Here is a 16,397-nt window from a genome sequence, read left to right on the forward strand (position 1 = left end):
AGTTAATTTGATGTTGAGTTTTAGGCGGACAGGCAACTTTCAAATTAAAATGTATCATCTGGAAATAACTCTAAATCTCTTAGAACTCTCTTATGAATAAATAAACACTGGGAAATGTGCAGCACATGTTTAAAGTGAATCTTCAATTATACTTTTTTGGCCCAGTATTCAAATGCTTTGTAGTGTCAGACCATGTAATATGATTTCAACTGGCTACTCAAAAACTTTGATTTGAGTTTGTATGAGTGACCCACATTCTTCATGCAACAATGATCTCTGTGCAAGAAAAAAAAATCTGAATATTGATAATTGCCCAGAGTGCTTTTGTCTGAAAGTTAAGAGGCCAACACACTGCAATCAGACCGGAAAAGAGGGTAAAAGACGAGGGGGGGATTTATCATTCTCCCATGCTCACGTTCATACACAGAGATAGACGGCGGGCATAATGACTTCTGTGGAAAAAAAAGCAGAACGATTATTTTAACTTAAAGGAAGAGGAGAAAGAGGCAGGGAAGCGGGTTGAGGGGGGAGGAAGGATGGTCCTAGGAGGAGCCAGGGGCAGGAGATAGTCTGGGAAAGGTCTCGTGTTAAAGTGGAATTAACATGCCTTTCCATTGGAGTCCATTAGATAATCATATTCATACCACACAAGGCTCCAAACCCTCTCTGTTTCATTATTCCCTTTTAATCCAGCCTGATAAGGGGGTGCAGGCGTCTTGGTTTTATTATGTCGTCATTTGGAATGCACATGAAATCCCCACGGGATGTTATCACGGGGAAATTGCTTAAATAGCCCAAGTGGATATAGTTTGGCGTTTATTATTTCTGACGGATTCAAAATAACTGCAAATATCCTTTTTCTGATTATTGGGGGCTGAGAGTCTTATCAGTCATTCACACTAATGGGCCCACTCAAGCCACCCGATACCTCCGGCAGACGGGGGGGGGGGGGGGGGGGGGGGATGATGATGGGGAGAAAAGAGGGGAATGCTATGTTTAGTATCCTGAATGTACAACTGTGTACAGGTACAGTACATACAGAAAAGAAAAGCCAGTGTGAACAGAGAATGGAAAGATGTAGTGGGAGACTTTCTGAACTCTATGTACACAGCTTAAGGATGGATAACACTCTAATACACTCCTGACAAGTGGACTAAAGGTCACTGAAGCTCTCCTTTGTGGTATGTTTGTTTGGTCCCAAATCTCTGGTCCCTGGCAAACAGACCCAGTGTTAGATAGCTGAAGCCATTTGTTGGTTGGCACACTTGTACTTGTAGTCCTAACATTAAGCGCAAGCTAAGCACTTTGAGTAAATCCTATCAGGCCTTTATTAGATAGAGACAGTGTAACATGGGTAGTGAAAGGTGGGGACAACAAGCAACCAAGAGTTCCCTTGCCTTATAGTTGCATTTATGGTAATCTATTGTTTCTGTCAATTTGGTAATTGAAAGATATACTGAAGGAATGTTCCTTTATGGGTTATTCTCCTGCATTTTAAGCTAAAGAAACCATTTAAAGCCCCATTGAATATTTGAAAAAGGCATTGTTGTAAAGGTGAAAATGCTTACGAAAAATTTGAATTTGGAGATACATGGTTTTTAAACGACACCAAATCAAGAGGTGTTTGTAAAGTAAGTAAATTGTTACAGCATTTTGTTAAAACCATGTTGGACTTCTTGAGTATGACATTTGTTTATGTGGGAATGTGGAAATATTGTAATTGACATACATAAAGGGTCAGTTTACCCAAAATACAAAAAGAAAATCCCATTCACCCTTAGAGGTATCAAGCCATGCACATGGATTCTGTTAGGGACAATGTCTTGTTACTCTTTGTTAATAATTACTTTCTAGTTGTTGTGTTTTTTTCTTATTAAATAGTAGAGGGCCGACAGGAAGAGATTATGTGTTGCCAGTGGTAGAAAGTAATTAAGTATATTTACTCAAATGCTATACTTAAGTACAGTTTTGAGATACTTGTTCTTTATTTGAGTTTTCCCATTTCATATTATGTTACACTCCACTACATTTCATATGAAAATATACTACTAACGCACTTGACAGCAGTTACTGGTTACTTTGCAAGTCAGGATTTTACATGTAAAACCTTTGTATGATCATCTTGTAAAACACTTGTATTGAATAAAAATGCCCAACAGTATAGGTGAAAGTCAAAATGGTCTCCCCTTTGACAGCATTGGAATGCTGCTTACACATAACAGCAATCCAACAATATGTATATATGATAAACATAACACTTACAGCGGCATTTCCTGCAATAGAGTATTTTCATACTGTGGTGTGGTGCTAGGTTTACAGAAGTAAAAGACATCAGTACTAACTGAGGACACTTTAAAAATTCCTTTATGTTACAAATACTGCCTTTCGGCTGGGAAAGACACAGGAGCCTCTGCCATTGCTCTGTTCATGCAGCCAGTGCATTTCTAGCATTCACATCTGTGTGGATATAATATGCTTATTCTGCCGTATCCATTTCACAGTGACATCTGTCCAGCGGCGAAGAATTAAAGGCAAAAATCCAAATGCCGACACAACATTCTGCCAAGTATTGATTTACTGTTACTCGTGTAACATACGTGGACACACTGAGCACTACATATTATTTCACTGAGATCATGGTTGAAAGTGGAAACACGCTCTGTCAGTTGGTCTTTTTATATTTTTTTATTTATTATTTTTTAAATAAGATCATGACACAGATGTTGATCTTCAGTGCCTTGCATTTCTTTTTAGATTGTGCTGTGAGGAAAAGTGACAATATGTGAGTGTGTGTGCATGAATGAGTGTGTGCATGCTTGTGATTGGTTATTGTGTGTGTGTGTATGTGTGTGTGTGTGTGTGTGTGTGTGTGTGTGTGTGTGTCTGTGTGTCTGTGTGTTTGTGAGCATGCCTGAGTGTCTACCTTAGTGAGTACACCTCCCTGTCTGTAGATCTCATGGTCTGGAACAAACAGTAGTTCCTTCTTAATTGGGGTGAGATCTGGGGCTTAAAGGGGGCCAAGAAGGGACCCGAACCCCTTTTTTTCTCCTCCAGAATCGCTTTGGCAACAGAGGTGCTTTTGATGTGTGCTTTGGCTCTGCAAGCCTTACTTTGGAATATGTTCTTGGGAGACCATTGGTTACTTGCCTCCAGGCAGAATCTCAATCCCCAGGATCCTGGCCCTCTTTGATGAAATACTTTCGGGAGCAGCTAACCCTACTGATGCCCATGTGCACCCCCTCCCTCCTCCTTTACCCTCATGTTCTCCTCCACCTCACCCCCACCTCCACGTTCCTCGAATTCTCTTTGAGAGATTCATAACAAGGACTTTATCTCTGTGTAGTCCAGGCCAGATGAGCACCGCCTGACAAACTGACAGCAGAATTAGTCCTGTCTTACAGAGCACCTTTGACTGTCTCCTTTCTCGGCCCGACTTCCTGTCGTCACGGACACATACGTTTTCATTGTATTGACACTGATTTAAATCAAAGCATTGTGCATGTGTAGCCTTACTGTATTTGTTTTTTTAACTAATAACCGTATATTATGTCTGGATTGTAATTTTAAATCATCAAATATAAACATCTGTGCTTTTATTTTGACATTTCATGGATCATAAGGAAAGAAATGCATCTGTATCTGTAGATGTATTGATGAATAGAGACACTATTTGATGTGAAGCACTGAAGTCTCATCATAGTTGCCCAATTTTGACATTCAAAATCCATCTTCATTGTATGACAAAATCAGAATCAAAGATTTAGGGGTTTATTGATGACAAAGATGTTGACAGTTGTGACAGAAGGTCTTGGGCTCTGATTGATTAAGGCAGTAATTAGTGAATGCAGACTTTATTTGCATGGCAAGCATCAGAAAAGTGATTATAAAACACCCTTTATAAAACAGAAAATTCCTTAAAATTACAGACTTCTTCATTTGCCGCAGCAGATAATTGGATGTGTGTTACAATCGGGTGAAATACACTAACTGTGTCTTGATGGACTTGACCTCTCGGCCACACACACACATTCAAATCCTGGTCAAACGATTAACCGGTGATTTTCCTCTCCAAACTCCCACCTCTTCATTGATTGAAACAGCACCCTAAAGACCTCTCTTACCACATCATTTCCCTGTATATTGATTATGTATATTGATTGCAACCTAACCCTACTGGAAAGATTCCCTCCGCTTTACTGCAGCAATAGGTATCACTCTAAAGGCTGAGCCCAGGAGAATATTTTAGCTCTCATAAATTGACAGTTTCCAATATGTGAGCTCCATAATGTAAATTGGGTTTTTTTTAAGGTGGGTGATAGAGGAAAAAGTCCTGTGCGAAAAACCTTTATCAAAGCAGTAAAATAAATGTCACCTAAACCTGTAACTATTAAAGAAATCCTATTATAATAAAAGAAAGGCATACATTTTAGCAATGTAATTCAAAAATATACATTCCATTTAGTGTAAATGTTTTTAGAGTTATGCAGGTCGGCATTATGCTGAATGTATTGTCACATATATGTCCTGTAAGTTTAATTATATGGCATTCATTTCTTGCTGTCCATCAAACTTTTGAGTAAAGTGACAGTTTTAGGAGGATAAAATCACATTGTCTTTTATAAAGCAGTCATAGAGTCCCTGATATGGCCAATTGCCTATCCAGGTTCATTCAAACACTTATTACTAAGTTATATAGACAGACAAGGAGAAACACACACAGGAAATTAATGCCAAAGATGTTCAAAATCTAACTCCTTATTTTCTTACCTAACTTTGGGTCAGTTGTAGACTTGACCCTAGACAGAAAGTGGGTAAACTGAGTTTAATGTGGGTTTATGCTCCATAGGCTACATTGTAATATTACTTAGGTTAAAGTAAAAAAAGAAAGAAAGAAAGAAAGAAAGAAAGAAAGAAAGAAAGAAAGAAAGGGGTACAGGAATTAAAAAAGGAGGGAGGCAGTGAGTAAAGGAGGGAGCAATCCGAAGGGAGGAGTCAAGCGAGGGAAGGAGCAGCTGGAGTCCCACACTTCGCCCTCTCTCTTCTCCTCGAAATAGCGCACTAAATGTAATAACAACTCTCCATGCGCTTCTCTGACGCTTATGTTGTCTTTACGCACATCTGCAGTCTGCTATCGGCAGATATTATCGGCAGGCTGATGGTTTTAGTCCGGCGGTGTTTGGACACAGCAAACTGTGAGAAAGAGGAGAAAGACAGGCAAGAGGAAAAACTCTGGCAGCGCCGCTTTGGAGTTGGTGTTGCAGCGTAAAAAAAGTCCCACTCAACTCCAGAGGCACATCTGCAACTTAGGAAGAGAAGAACACGAAAAAGGAAGACAACTCTTTTTTTTCCTGTGAAGATTAAAAAAAGTCAAGAATTAGAGGGGGAATCACCCAGAAAGAAGTAAGTAATCTATAAAAAAATTCACACACGGGGGGCATTGTTGCGCTTATTTGTCTACTTTTAAAGTTTGGACAGGCAGTCAGACTTTGTGAAGCAGGAGAGGTTTCACATTTCAAAACGATAGAATTTCATACAAGTTAAGATGTAGACATGAAGTGGATTAACAGAGGAAACACTGGCACGACACAGCAGATTTAAAAAAAACAAAAACGATGAAAGCTTCGATGCGGGATCCCAAAAACAGCCCAAAAAAAATGCAGCACAGTCTTGTGTTTCACTCGGCCTGGGTGTGTGATTTATGCTCTGTGAAATAAGTGTTGGTTGTTAAAAAGCCCGGATGGCACACTTAACAAGTAGCCTATCCAACAGACAGATGTGCATTTGTAAACTAGTTTAAAGTTGCATAAAGTTTGGTAGTAATGGAAAACGTGTTTTGGGATCTTTGGTGTGTTAGACAGAAGAAACACGTGCAATTCTGTTGGGAGTTTTGAACTGAAACTTTATGAACTTCTGCAGACATGAAACTTTATTGGACTTTTGCCTAAAGAAAAGCGCGTGGGGGGCGGGGGGGTGCATATTTATGTGCATGTGTGATCTTATTTCAGTGTCTGTTATTGATTCGGTTTATCCTGTTAGATTCTGCAGACTTATTGACACAGTTAGCTACATGCACATGCTCAGACACTATTTTATTTTTTAAATCCAACCAAGCCTGTGACTGACCCTTGCCTTGACCTTTAACATTTAGACATATTTCCTTTTATAACCATTGTACAATTTAAAAATTTCTACCTCACTGGTTTTCATAGTATTTTCAAAACTTAAAAGCCAATTTTTAAGGCCTTTTTTATACACACAAGAAATATTATCACTGCAAATAAAAAAAAATCCAACTCATTTAGTTTCACATTTCTGCATTGAGCTGATATTTTTTACACAAGTGCAAATTGCAGTGTAACTGAGGTGAAATAGTTCTTTGTGTTTCCAGTGCACTTTCACTTTATTTAACAAGTGTCAGCATCTGGAAACCTGACAGAGTCAAAACATTGAAAAGCAGGAATTCTTTTCTTAATTTTAATCTGGCAATTTAAATTGAATTTAAATTGGATTTAACAAAAAAAAAAAAAAAAAAAAAATTAAATTATGATGTGCTTCACAAACATGTGTAAGGACACATCATAGCGTGTTTGAAGGCATGTGCTCAGAGAAATGTATGCCCATTACAGTGGGGTCTGGGGCCCTGCAGGGGTCCATGTAGGGAGTTTTATGGGGCCCCAAGCAAAATTAGAAATGTTGTAAAGTCACTATAATTTAGTTTATTAGAATTCACAATTGAAGAGGGATAAAAAAGGACTAATACAAACACAGGTTTGTCCCTTTTATAGACAGCCCTTCATTTAAAAACAAAATCAACACTAAAAAAACAATCTCTCTAACAGAAGTCTGTGTTCGTTTTGGGGGTCCAGGACATGAAAACGTTTGAGAGCCCCCAAGCCTCCACATGTGCGGTTATTTGTTTGAAACTTTCCCTCCTGTCCGCGCCAGCTGTTCCACATTTTATCTGCTTGTCTGCTCTCGGGTTTCATACGGACGACGAGGGTCCGAGGTGCTCAGCCATGCGGTGCAGCTCAAATCCTCCTTTTTTTTGACACTTGGCAAATTATTAACGGAGGTCTGGCTGCCTTGAGACGGAGCAGTGAGCGAACACACCAAATAAGATGTTTAACAGCACAAGTTCACACTGATAAAAATCTCCTTTTAGTTATTTTTTTATGAGGCTGTTCCATCATTCATCTTGGCTGTGGATTTGGCTTGGAGCAGAGGTTTTGCAGGTCTTGGTTACATTTGTCTAATAAAATATAAAAGGGACTGTCACATATACCTGCCATTTAATATGTCCCCTATTTTATTTGTAATAACAAAATGACATTTCACAGGGCCTACAAGTAGGACATAATTCACTGTCATGTCAGTGATTCAGCTCAGTTAACATGGAAAATAATGATCGGACAATCAGGCCTCACTCAGATTTTAGGCTTAATATTTTATATCTTGAAATGACATCATGAAAATCATTTGTAATTGTAATTTTCTTTATTGAGATTAAACAATAATCTGTTTTGCTTTTTGTGGCTTGTGACTTGTTAATCATTTTGAAATAAAACTGATTCTTAAAAATACTATTATGATGCCTCTATATAATTATTATTTGAATTAGGATGGCATCCAATTTTATTTATATAAAATATAAGATACAATACATTCTCCACGAGCCTTAAATTAAATGAGATTAAATAAAATGTCAGTGACGGATGACAGAGAAATCTTTGACATTTCTGGATTTAATATTCTTAAAAACAACTTTAACACAACTATGTTTAATTTCTGTTTTTACACAACATGTGCATTTTTTTTAAGTGTGATGTATAATAAAACATAGCATTATTCCATGAAAAAAAGAGCAATTCAATAATAAAGATGCATGAATATTATATGACAACACAGCATTATTTTTTATTGTACTATTACATTTGATCTAAAGTAAACTACCAAAGGGGATACTGATGTCAAACAGGTGCACCTTTACCAAAAAAGGACTTTGTCTCATTATGATGCAGCAGCAGTGATGAATGCAGCAGTGTTTAAGATGCTAATCTACTGGAATGAGATGCACAACTCAGAGCCACTCGCTTACTGTAGCCAGCAGAGATGTATCATAGCCGCTCTCTGCTCCTTCAGCTCCATGCGGATATCATTTCCCTCTGCAGGAGTCAGTCCGTCAGATAGCAGCAGCGTACTTTTTTATCTTAACTTTAAGCACTCCTTTAAGTAAAATTATGCATAGCGACGCTCGCCCAGTGCACCCGTGACCTGGCGACCTGGCAGAATAAGGGCTGTCATGTTAATGCAGTGAGATGACATGCTATTAGCTTTTTGAGCTATGGGCCTCTTCTCTTTTTAAGGGCCTTGCATTTACAGCTAACTGCAGGTTCTGTCCTCAGGCCTTTTACACCCTGCAGGAAGAATACCTGCTATCAGGTTTGTATGCAAGAGGCCCTAATGAGCTGTGTTGTTGTGCAAATGCTGCGACCCAGAGCCCTCAAAGAGGTGGCAAATGTTTTGTTAAAACGAGGGTAATGTGAGGAAGTTGATTTTCCTTAAGATAATGTGGACTGTAGTTTATTTTTAGTGTTAGCTCGCTTGCATTGCAGGTTTTTCTGCAGGTGTTTTTATCCTGTTTCTTGAGAAGTTACAGGAACCACACACACAGGTGTAAATAAGGACAATTAATTTTGGACAAAAATTATTAGTTTTGGATACACTGAAACCCCCTGACCAGTGGAAATTTGGAGTAATTCACTGTATAATTTGATTAGCTGTTGCTTCCCTTCCATGTTACTTGCGTAGTTGAGTAGATGGCCCCCAAAAGAAATCGCTCACTTTGATGATTTGGTACTTTGATATGTTGACATCAAATGAAACAGACACAGTGGGAAAGAAAGAGGACAAGTCAGACAGAGGTAGTGATTGAGGAAAAAAAAGGCTGTGCATGAGAGCGGGTGGAAATGTGTGTGTCTGTGTCTGTGTGTGTGTGTGTGTGTGTGTTCGCTGGTGTGGTTTGTGAGGAGTGCTATGAAAAGTTGGGCTGAGATGGCAAACCTGAAAAGCGTCAAAATGTCTGGATGCATTTGCGTGCGAGCAGAGACAAGAAGGGGTCTTCGGGTGTGCAAGGGCTTCTCCTTGGCCTCCTAATCCCCAGGCCCAGCCATCCCTTCAGGGCATGCCTCAGATCTGGCTCTCTGGCTCTCCGCGCGGACGACCCAGCTCCGCCAGCAGATTTAATATGCTATGTGTTCCTGCTCCCCCGGCTCCCCTCCACCTCAACCATCATTGTCCCAGAGCGGGACCCCGGCTCCCCGCTTCAAGGAGCCTGCTAAAGGCACCTTTCATGCCGGGTGATGTCTTTGGATAAGGCTGTGTACGATGAGGGGAAAGTGGCGATGAAGAGGGTGTGAGGCTGGAGATATCGCACTGTAATTTTAGATATGTATATTACACACATTCAGGAATCTTATACACTTGGGGCTTTTGCAAACAGCGTACTGACACAACATTCATACACCTCACAGCGCTCCAACTGCATGCATGTACATGCATTCTGCTGCTCGTTCACACTTCTCTTTCTCTTCCTCTGTTTCTTCTCCTCTCCCTCAAACACAAACATACGTGTTTAGTTTTTCTTTTGTCTCTTTTTCTTTTCACTCTCTTGTGGAAGCAACTTTTTTTCATTTGTCTGAAGAAATAAGAAATGGGAGGAAAAAAAGTGCTCAAGTTGCCTTAGCAGGGACTGAGAGAGGGCTGTTTTGTTTTCCATGACTCTGGCCTGTTGGAAACTCCAACTGGACCTGACAATTAGTCTGGTCAACTGCTCTCCCAGAGTGAGGCACCAAAGACGACACAAAAGAAAGAAAAACAGAGTGAAAACAGTTAAGAAAATTTGAATCAAGTGATTGGAATTTATGATCGATTAAGCTGTGTTTGACAGCTTAACATAAGCCCCGTTGTAGGTCATGGTAAATTTTATTGCAAACATACCGGTTTGTGTGCGAGAATGCAGAGTGTGCCAGTTAGTGGCTGCGTTTTCTTTTCTCACATACTTGAGGAGAAACAGGACAGGTCACGCCTGCATGTGGGCGCCGCTCATCTCCTCCTCTGTTTGCTGTAGCCTCTGTAAAAATGTCTTTAAGTCTGCGGTGTGAAGTATAGCAGCAAGAGGTGAAGTACTTTGGTTTGGGGGCCATTTGCTTGCGGGCTGCATGTAAAGTTGAGCGCCTAAAGACACAGTTTCCCGAGGCCGGGCTGTTATTGCAGATGTGGCATTGTGTCAGCTTTGATGGGAGCCGGTTGTGGCATCCGTGAGGGGGTCTGTGCTTTCTCGGCCGGGGTGGTGATTGGGGAACAGATGAACTGGCCGCTTGCTGTGAACAATGATCTGTCACTTACCCCTGCCTCTTGATGTGTGAAGCCATGGGTCACGCTCTGTCTACTCCAAGACACCAGTACGTACACACTTTCTTTCTGTTCAAATTATTTGAACTGAGCAAGAAAAAAAAACTATATTGTTTATTGTGCATTTTCTCTAAACAAAACTCCTGTCCTTACACCAGTATTTAAGTTATGCATTGTCATGCAATAATGCGCACAGTGCGAACCCCATGTGTTTGCAATCCCATGCTGCTTGTAGTTGTCTTTCAGTAGGACTTATCCCTGAGTATTGCTGCATCCTGGAATGGAGGTCAAGGAGGGGTCCATTGTTTGAATGTCAAATGTAAATCCCAAGGTTAATACCTGAAAGAAGCACATGCCCAGACATTCTCTCTCCTCTCCAAATATGTTTAGATGAGTACCTCTTCCCCCACTCTGCTCCTTCATTTCCGTCTGCTGCGGACTTGGGGCAAGTTGGAAAAGGAGGGGGCAGGCATCCCGTATAAACCCCTCTAGTGTGTTCTTCTCAGCAATGAATGCTAACAGACCCTGGCTCTAATAATGCCTCATCTTAGAAAAACAAAAGGGGAACTCTACTATCTGAGCAAATTTCTGCCCCAACCTGAAAGAGCCCTCCTTTGACAGCGCAGCATTTGAAGACTAATCGTTTTTTCTCATGCAAAGCACGCTGTTTTAAGAGTCCGGGCCACGGAAGGAGGGGGCTGTGTTTTAACAATACTCCGCAGGGAGTGAGGAACAGGGTTCGGGGAGGGGAGGTAGGGTTGAAGGTGGGGGGGGGGGGGGGATTCCTCTCTACTTTGCTCCTCAGACAAAGCCCAGTTCCTTTCAGGGTTGCATGGGGGGGTAGGGTGTGTGGGGAAGAGGAGGGAGCATCCAAGAGTTTGAGTTTCTTGAAAGGGACTCCAGCCGTTTTTAATGACAGTTTGTCATCATGGCTCCTCCACCTTCCAGCGAAAATGTAGGGCTGGCCTCGCAGTGACAGGCCTGGAAAAAAAGTGGGCCTGAGAAAATTTATAGAGAAACAGAAATATTAACGTGTACATGGGGCCGTAAAACGGCTTTGGCTATTCCTGCCAGACTGGTGTTTTTATTAAGAGGGGTTGACATGCTTTGGAAATATATCTTATTCATGAAGAAAGCCAGGTTAGACTTCTCAAGGAATTCATTATATTCCCCCAGATGCGGCTTTGCGTGTTGCAGCCGTCCCTCGGAGGACTTGGAGCGTGGAGCGCGACATTGTAAAGCCTCCCTCAGTGGGCACGGGACTGCGAAGGGTTCCATTTGTCAAAGGTGCTGGAGTCTTTTTTCCTCCTCAACACTTTCCCAGCTCAGTCTCAAACTCATTGTCTGAGCAAAGGCAGGACATTAGTCACCACAACACCACGGGAGCCTGCAGGGCTAAGGACCAGTGCTCTGAAGCCCGGGCTGGGACAGAGGAGAGGAGAGAGGGGAGAGGAAAGAATGGAGGGAGGGAAGGAAGGAGCGATGGATAAGGTGAGAGGGCAGAAAAGGAGGTGGAAATGTAGGGTAGACAGAAAGTGAGGAAGAGAGAAGAGGAGAGCGCAGAGTATGTGTGTGGGAGAGGGAGAAAGACCATGGGGGGGTTAGAGGGAGTGGAGTCTGAAGCTCTACCTCAGGGCTCAGTATGTAAGCCCCTGTCTACCCCCCAAAGCTGCTTTCACAAAGAGATTTACAAGACAGGTCTCCGGTGTGCTTTGCTGCCCTGCATTATGAGTGAGTGAGTGTGTGAGCGTGTCAATGTGTGTGTGTGTGTGTGTGTGTATGTGTGCGTGTGTTGCTGAAATGGACCTCTTTTCTCAAGACTTGTTTTCTTTTTTGCATCACCTATGCAAGAAAAATATTCACCCAAATTTACCGATCCAGGCAGGTCAGACTAACAACCCCAGTGGAGGAGTGTGAATAACCTATTCCCACTAGTGGCGTGTGTGTGTGTGTGTGTGTGTGTGTGTGTGTGTGTGTAAGAGTGTGTGTGCATTCATGTGTGAATGTATTTCACAGATTCACACATACAAGGGATCCTGTTAGCTTTTGGAATTATTTATAAAGCCTGGCTTTCGTGTGGCGCTCTAAGTCCCTGTCTCCTCCCATTACTGCCTATGACTCTACCTGGGCTTCCTTCAGCCCCCAAATGCTCCCTCAGCCACCCTCCCAGCACAAGGAACTGAGTTTGCTGTTATATCTAAACCCTACTAGTTTCCTGAGAGAATCACTTTCTTTTCTCTCTATATATATATATACTGGCTGAAGATTTCCTCCTCTGGAAAAATAGGTTTCTTATTTAGAAAGTCATAATCTGTGGAGACAATCTGTACACTTCAGAGAGACACACAAACTCATACCGACCCATCCCATATGGCCCTGATTACCCTGTAATCCAGGAAAGTTTTTTTCTCCCCTTTTTCTCGCACGGACTGAGCGGGGGTGAAGGTTTTAGTGTGTTTGAGATGGTTTATGCTAATGTTGCTTTTATTGAAACAAGCTGGGATGTGATTATATTCCTGCTCGGTACATATGAGCAGCGAACTGCTCTAGTTTCCCCATCTCCCTCTGGCGTAGAGATCAATGCAAACCAGCTAACGCAGGGTAATAAGCCATTAGTACACACATTGTTGAGGAGATTTACATACATCGACCGGCAAACTGATAAACTAGGTTCCTTGTCCTAGAGGTAAGAATTATTGTGTGCGTGAGTGATTAACTGAATGTCCAGTTGTGCGTGTGTGAACCATCGCCGGGTGATCTCTTCCCTCTGACTGCCAGTCCTGCGTGATAGGTGCCAGATTGTGTAGCTGGCAGCCAGGTTGTCTATGCTTGTCAGGAGAGCAGGGTGGAGGAGGGGTGATGCGAGGATGATTACACTGTACACTGTTCCTCTGATCTGATTCATCACTAACTGTCTCTCCTGCAAAGGGTGAACTTATTATCCCTGTCTCAACTTCCACCATGGAGCCAGCTGCTCTCCATGCTTCCCAATTAACCCCAGGCACCCGTCAAACGCTCCAATTAAGGCCTCCTCCTCCTCCTCCACAAATTTATTTGCCTGCGTTAGCCGGCCCCGGTTGGGATGCTCGAGCGTGCGGAGGGAAGTGAGTGAGTGAGTCGGCAAGCGTTGAGCGTGTTTGTATAAGAGCTGTCCTAAGCAATGGTGTTACAGCTCCCAGATTTATTCGAGGCGGGGTTGCAAACAGCTGAAACGAGTAAATACACCCAGATGTTTGGCTTCCTCACGATCCAGTCGGCAGGCCTGAGGGGGCTGACTGTCTAATGACAGTCTTGTTCCTCGCTCTCTATGCCGGGGATTTTCAGGGGGCCATTTTGTGACTGTGCGCTTTGGAGTTTATGGGAAGTTTTTTGTTGAACACTTGGCAGCGCTGTGAGGTTTATGGCATCTCATTCCAGTGTTGTGTGCTGTGATATAGTCTTTGAGTTTGAGTTGCGTGAGCCTTTTTCACTGGGAGCGTGAGTGAGTTTCTTCCAAACTCTTTTCAAAATCCAAAATATTCCGCTGCGTGTTTCTGATGAGCAACAACATGTGTGTGTGTGTGTGTGTGTGTGTATGTGTGTGTGTAGTGTTGCTGTAGGTGGGGTACAGGTTTTGCAGCACTACCAAATCCTCTGAGACTTCCTGTGCGTGCTTGTCTGTGTGTGTGTGTGTGTGTGTGTGTGTGGAGACTACGAGCTGGCATAGAGGGATGGGGGGGCTGTGTGGCTGATATGAAAGTGAAGGGAGAGAGTTGTCTCCTGACGCTGCCGTTGGGAGAGCCGTCAGGGAGCTAGAAGTCTCCCGGACTCCCTCTGAGCTTCAGCTGTCTTTGATCTCACACCTCCGCTGCCGTATACTCCATACTATTCTATAGAGCACACTCTCGCCTGCCGCCACGCCTGCAACACAGACCCACAGTTCACATGGATGAGACTCTTAACTTGTACGCTCCACTTACAGACCTACAGGCCAGTGAACCCATTCATAGTGTTGTGGTTTCACATGAAAGCATTACTTTTACAACGAAGAGGGAATAAACATTATCAGTTAATCGTAACAATACCATTAATCAATACATAATTTAGTGAATAAAATGGCATGAATTCCAGAGGCAAAGATGATGTCTTCAAAATGTCTCGTTTTTTCTGTCTTATAGTACAAAACCCAAAGATGTTTAGTTTACAATGATAAAAAAACAGAGAAAAATGTGACATTTTCATTTTTGAGGAGCTGGAATCAGCAAATGTTCAAATCGATTTCACTAATCAACTAAGCGTTTCAACACAAGATAATATATACACTCTAAATAATAGGTAATTTGACCAAGCTGATGAAAATAAGCCCATTTCATCATTGGTTTTACAAGTGTGATTCATTGTTCTGTTATTTTAAGACCAGCACAGCCACCTCATTAAAGGCATGTACTTTGTGTTGAGTGTACTCCCTCCCCTCTTACTCCTGTCCATCACTGACATGTTGAAATAAGGTTGGAGTGCTGATAGAGTGACCTTATTTTACGGTATTTTTCAACTCGTCTGATGAAAGATAAGGAGAAAAGATACAGCAGATTAATTTTGTTTCTGCATCTGTGGAATGCGTGACCCAGTGTTACCCTTTTGGATCTGTTCCCATCCGCACAGGAAGTCTAGCATTAAAGCGATGCCATTTCTCCCTTTTCTTTTCCTTTTCCCCTCTCTCCCTGCATTCCTCTGACTGACTGCGGCACATCTCAGGACAGCTTCATTCAGCATTCCTTTACATGCTGATTTGTTTGCCCTCCCCTCTTATTTTTTTTTCTTCCAAGTCTCCCTCTGTTTAGGTCCGGCTTTATAATGCGAGAGCCAAACACCAAGACAACTTCATCTCATCCAATTTTCACCCCTTTAATGCGGTTTAAATGGCATGGCCGCGAGGGCCAGAACGAGAATTAATAAGAGCCAATAAAGCTCGCCGTTGGGGCATCGAGGCCAGTCTTTAAGTAAACATTATGACTTCTTGAGGGGGGATTCAGGGGCAGCACTTGATGAATTGTGCCGGAGCTTGGGAAGGGCTAATTTCTCACTTAGCCGTCCTGATGGGGCTAGCTAATAGGCCTTGCGTTGCCTGGCTGTTTGTCTGCTGGCTTTATTATTGTGCATTATCGCGCTGCCCCCTGGCTGTTGTTAGCGTTCGGCCCCGGAGACGCCAGGGCCCGTCATTAATCACATAGCAGCACTGACTCACTCCGCTCCAACACTTATCCAAATGACACAAAGGAATGAAGTAAAGGGAGATAGAAAGGAGGAGGGAAAGATTGAGAGTACTGTAGATGAGTGAGTATGCATGAAATAAGTGAACAGAAGAGAAGTCCAAGTGGGTAGACCAGTTTCATGATTATTCTGTAACCTGTGGCTGTACAGCCTCCGGATTGCTCTTAGTCGCCTCAAATACTCTTTGTTATACTCTTCTTCTGGCTAAGTGTGCAGACCTTCTGTCAAAGCCATACCTGCTGCCATTACACTCACACAGGACCATCCATCTGCTTGATCCTTCTCTGAGTGCATGTGTGAGGAGGAGGAAGAGGAGGAGGCAGAGAGAGTTGTGTGTGAGGTTTTCATCAGTACAGGAATTTCTCTTCCTCCACTCATCCCCTCCCTGGGGTCCCTTCTCTTATTTATGTTCTGTACACAGTGATCGCACTTGCATACTGAAAGGCGTATAGAGCACCTGGTGCATCCAACTCCTATACACAGTGTCATGCAGCATGGCTCACACACTCTCAAACACAGTCCCTCTTCCTCCCTGTGCCATGTTCACACACATACACATGCATTACATAGAAACTGTGCTCTCAAACAATGCAGCACACGCCGTAACATGTACTCTTTCGCTGTGAAAGCACAGTGAAGGATGTTGTCGCACTCTGGTTGTGGCATCATACAGAGGGCTTTCTAAAGCCTTGTATGAAGAATGCCTCCACAAACACAAGACTGTTTTCACTGGAGAT

General features: G+C 42.5%; 1 protein-coding gene across 1 annotated transcript in view; it reads left to right on the plus strand.

Annotated features, from left to right (window-relative positions):
• Positions 1 to 5,002: 5,002 nt before the first annotated feature.
• The window catches only part of gli3 (GLI family zinc finger 3), a 93,938-nt gene continuing 82,543 nt past the window's right edge, over positions 5,003 to 16,397 (plus strand). The window contains exon 1 of the mRNA XM_031292935.2: positions 5,003 to 5,400. The gene's annotated coding sequence lies outside the window, so the exon portion shown is untranslated. The remainder of the gene's footprint in view (positions 5,401 to 16,397) is intronic.

This window comes from Sander lucioperca, chromosome 23, assembly GCF_008315115.2.
Source record: "Sander lucioperca isolate FBNREF2018 chromosome 23, SLUC_FBN_1.2, whole genome shotgun sequence".
NCBI lineage: Eukaryota > Metazoa > Chordata > Actinopteri > Perciformes > Percidae > Sander > Sander lucioperca.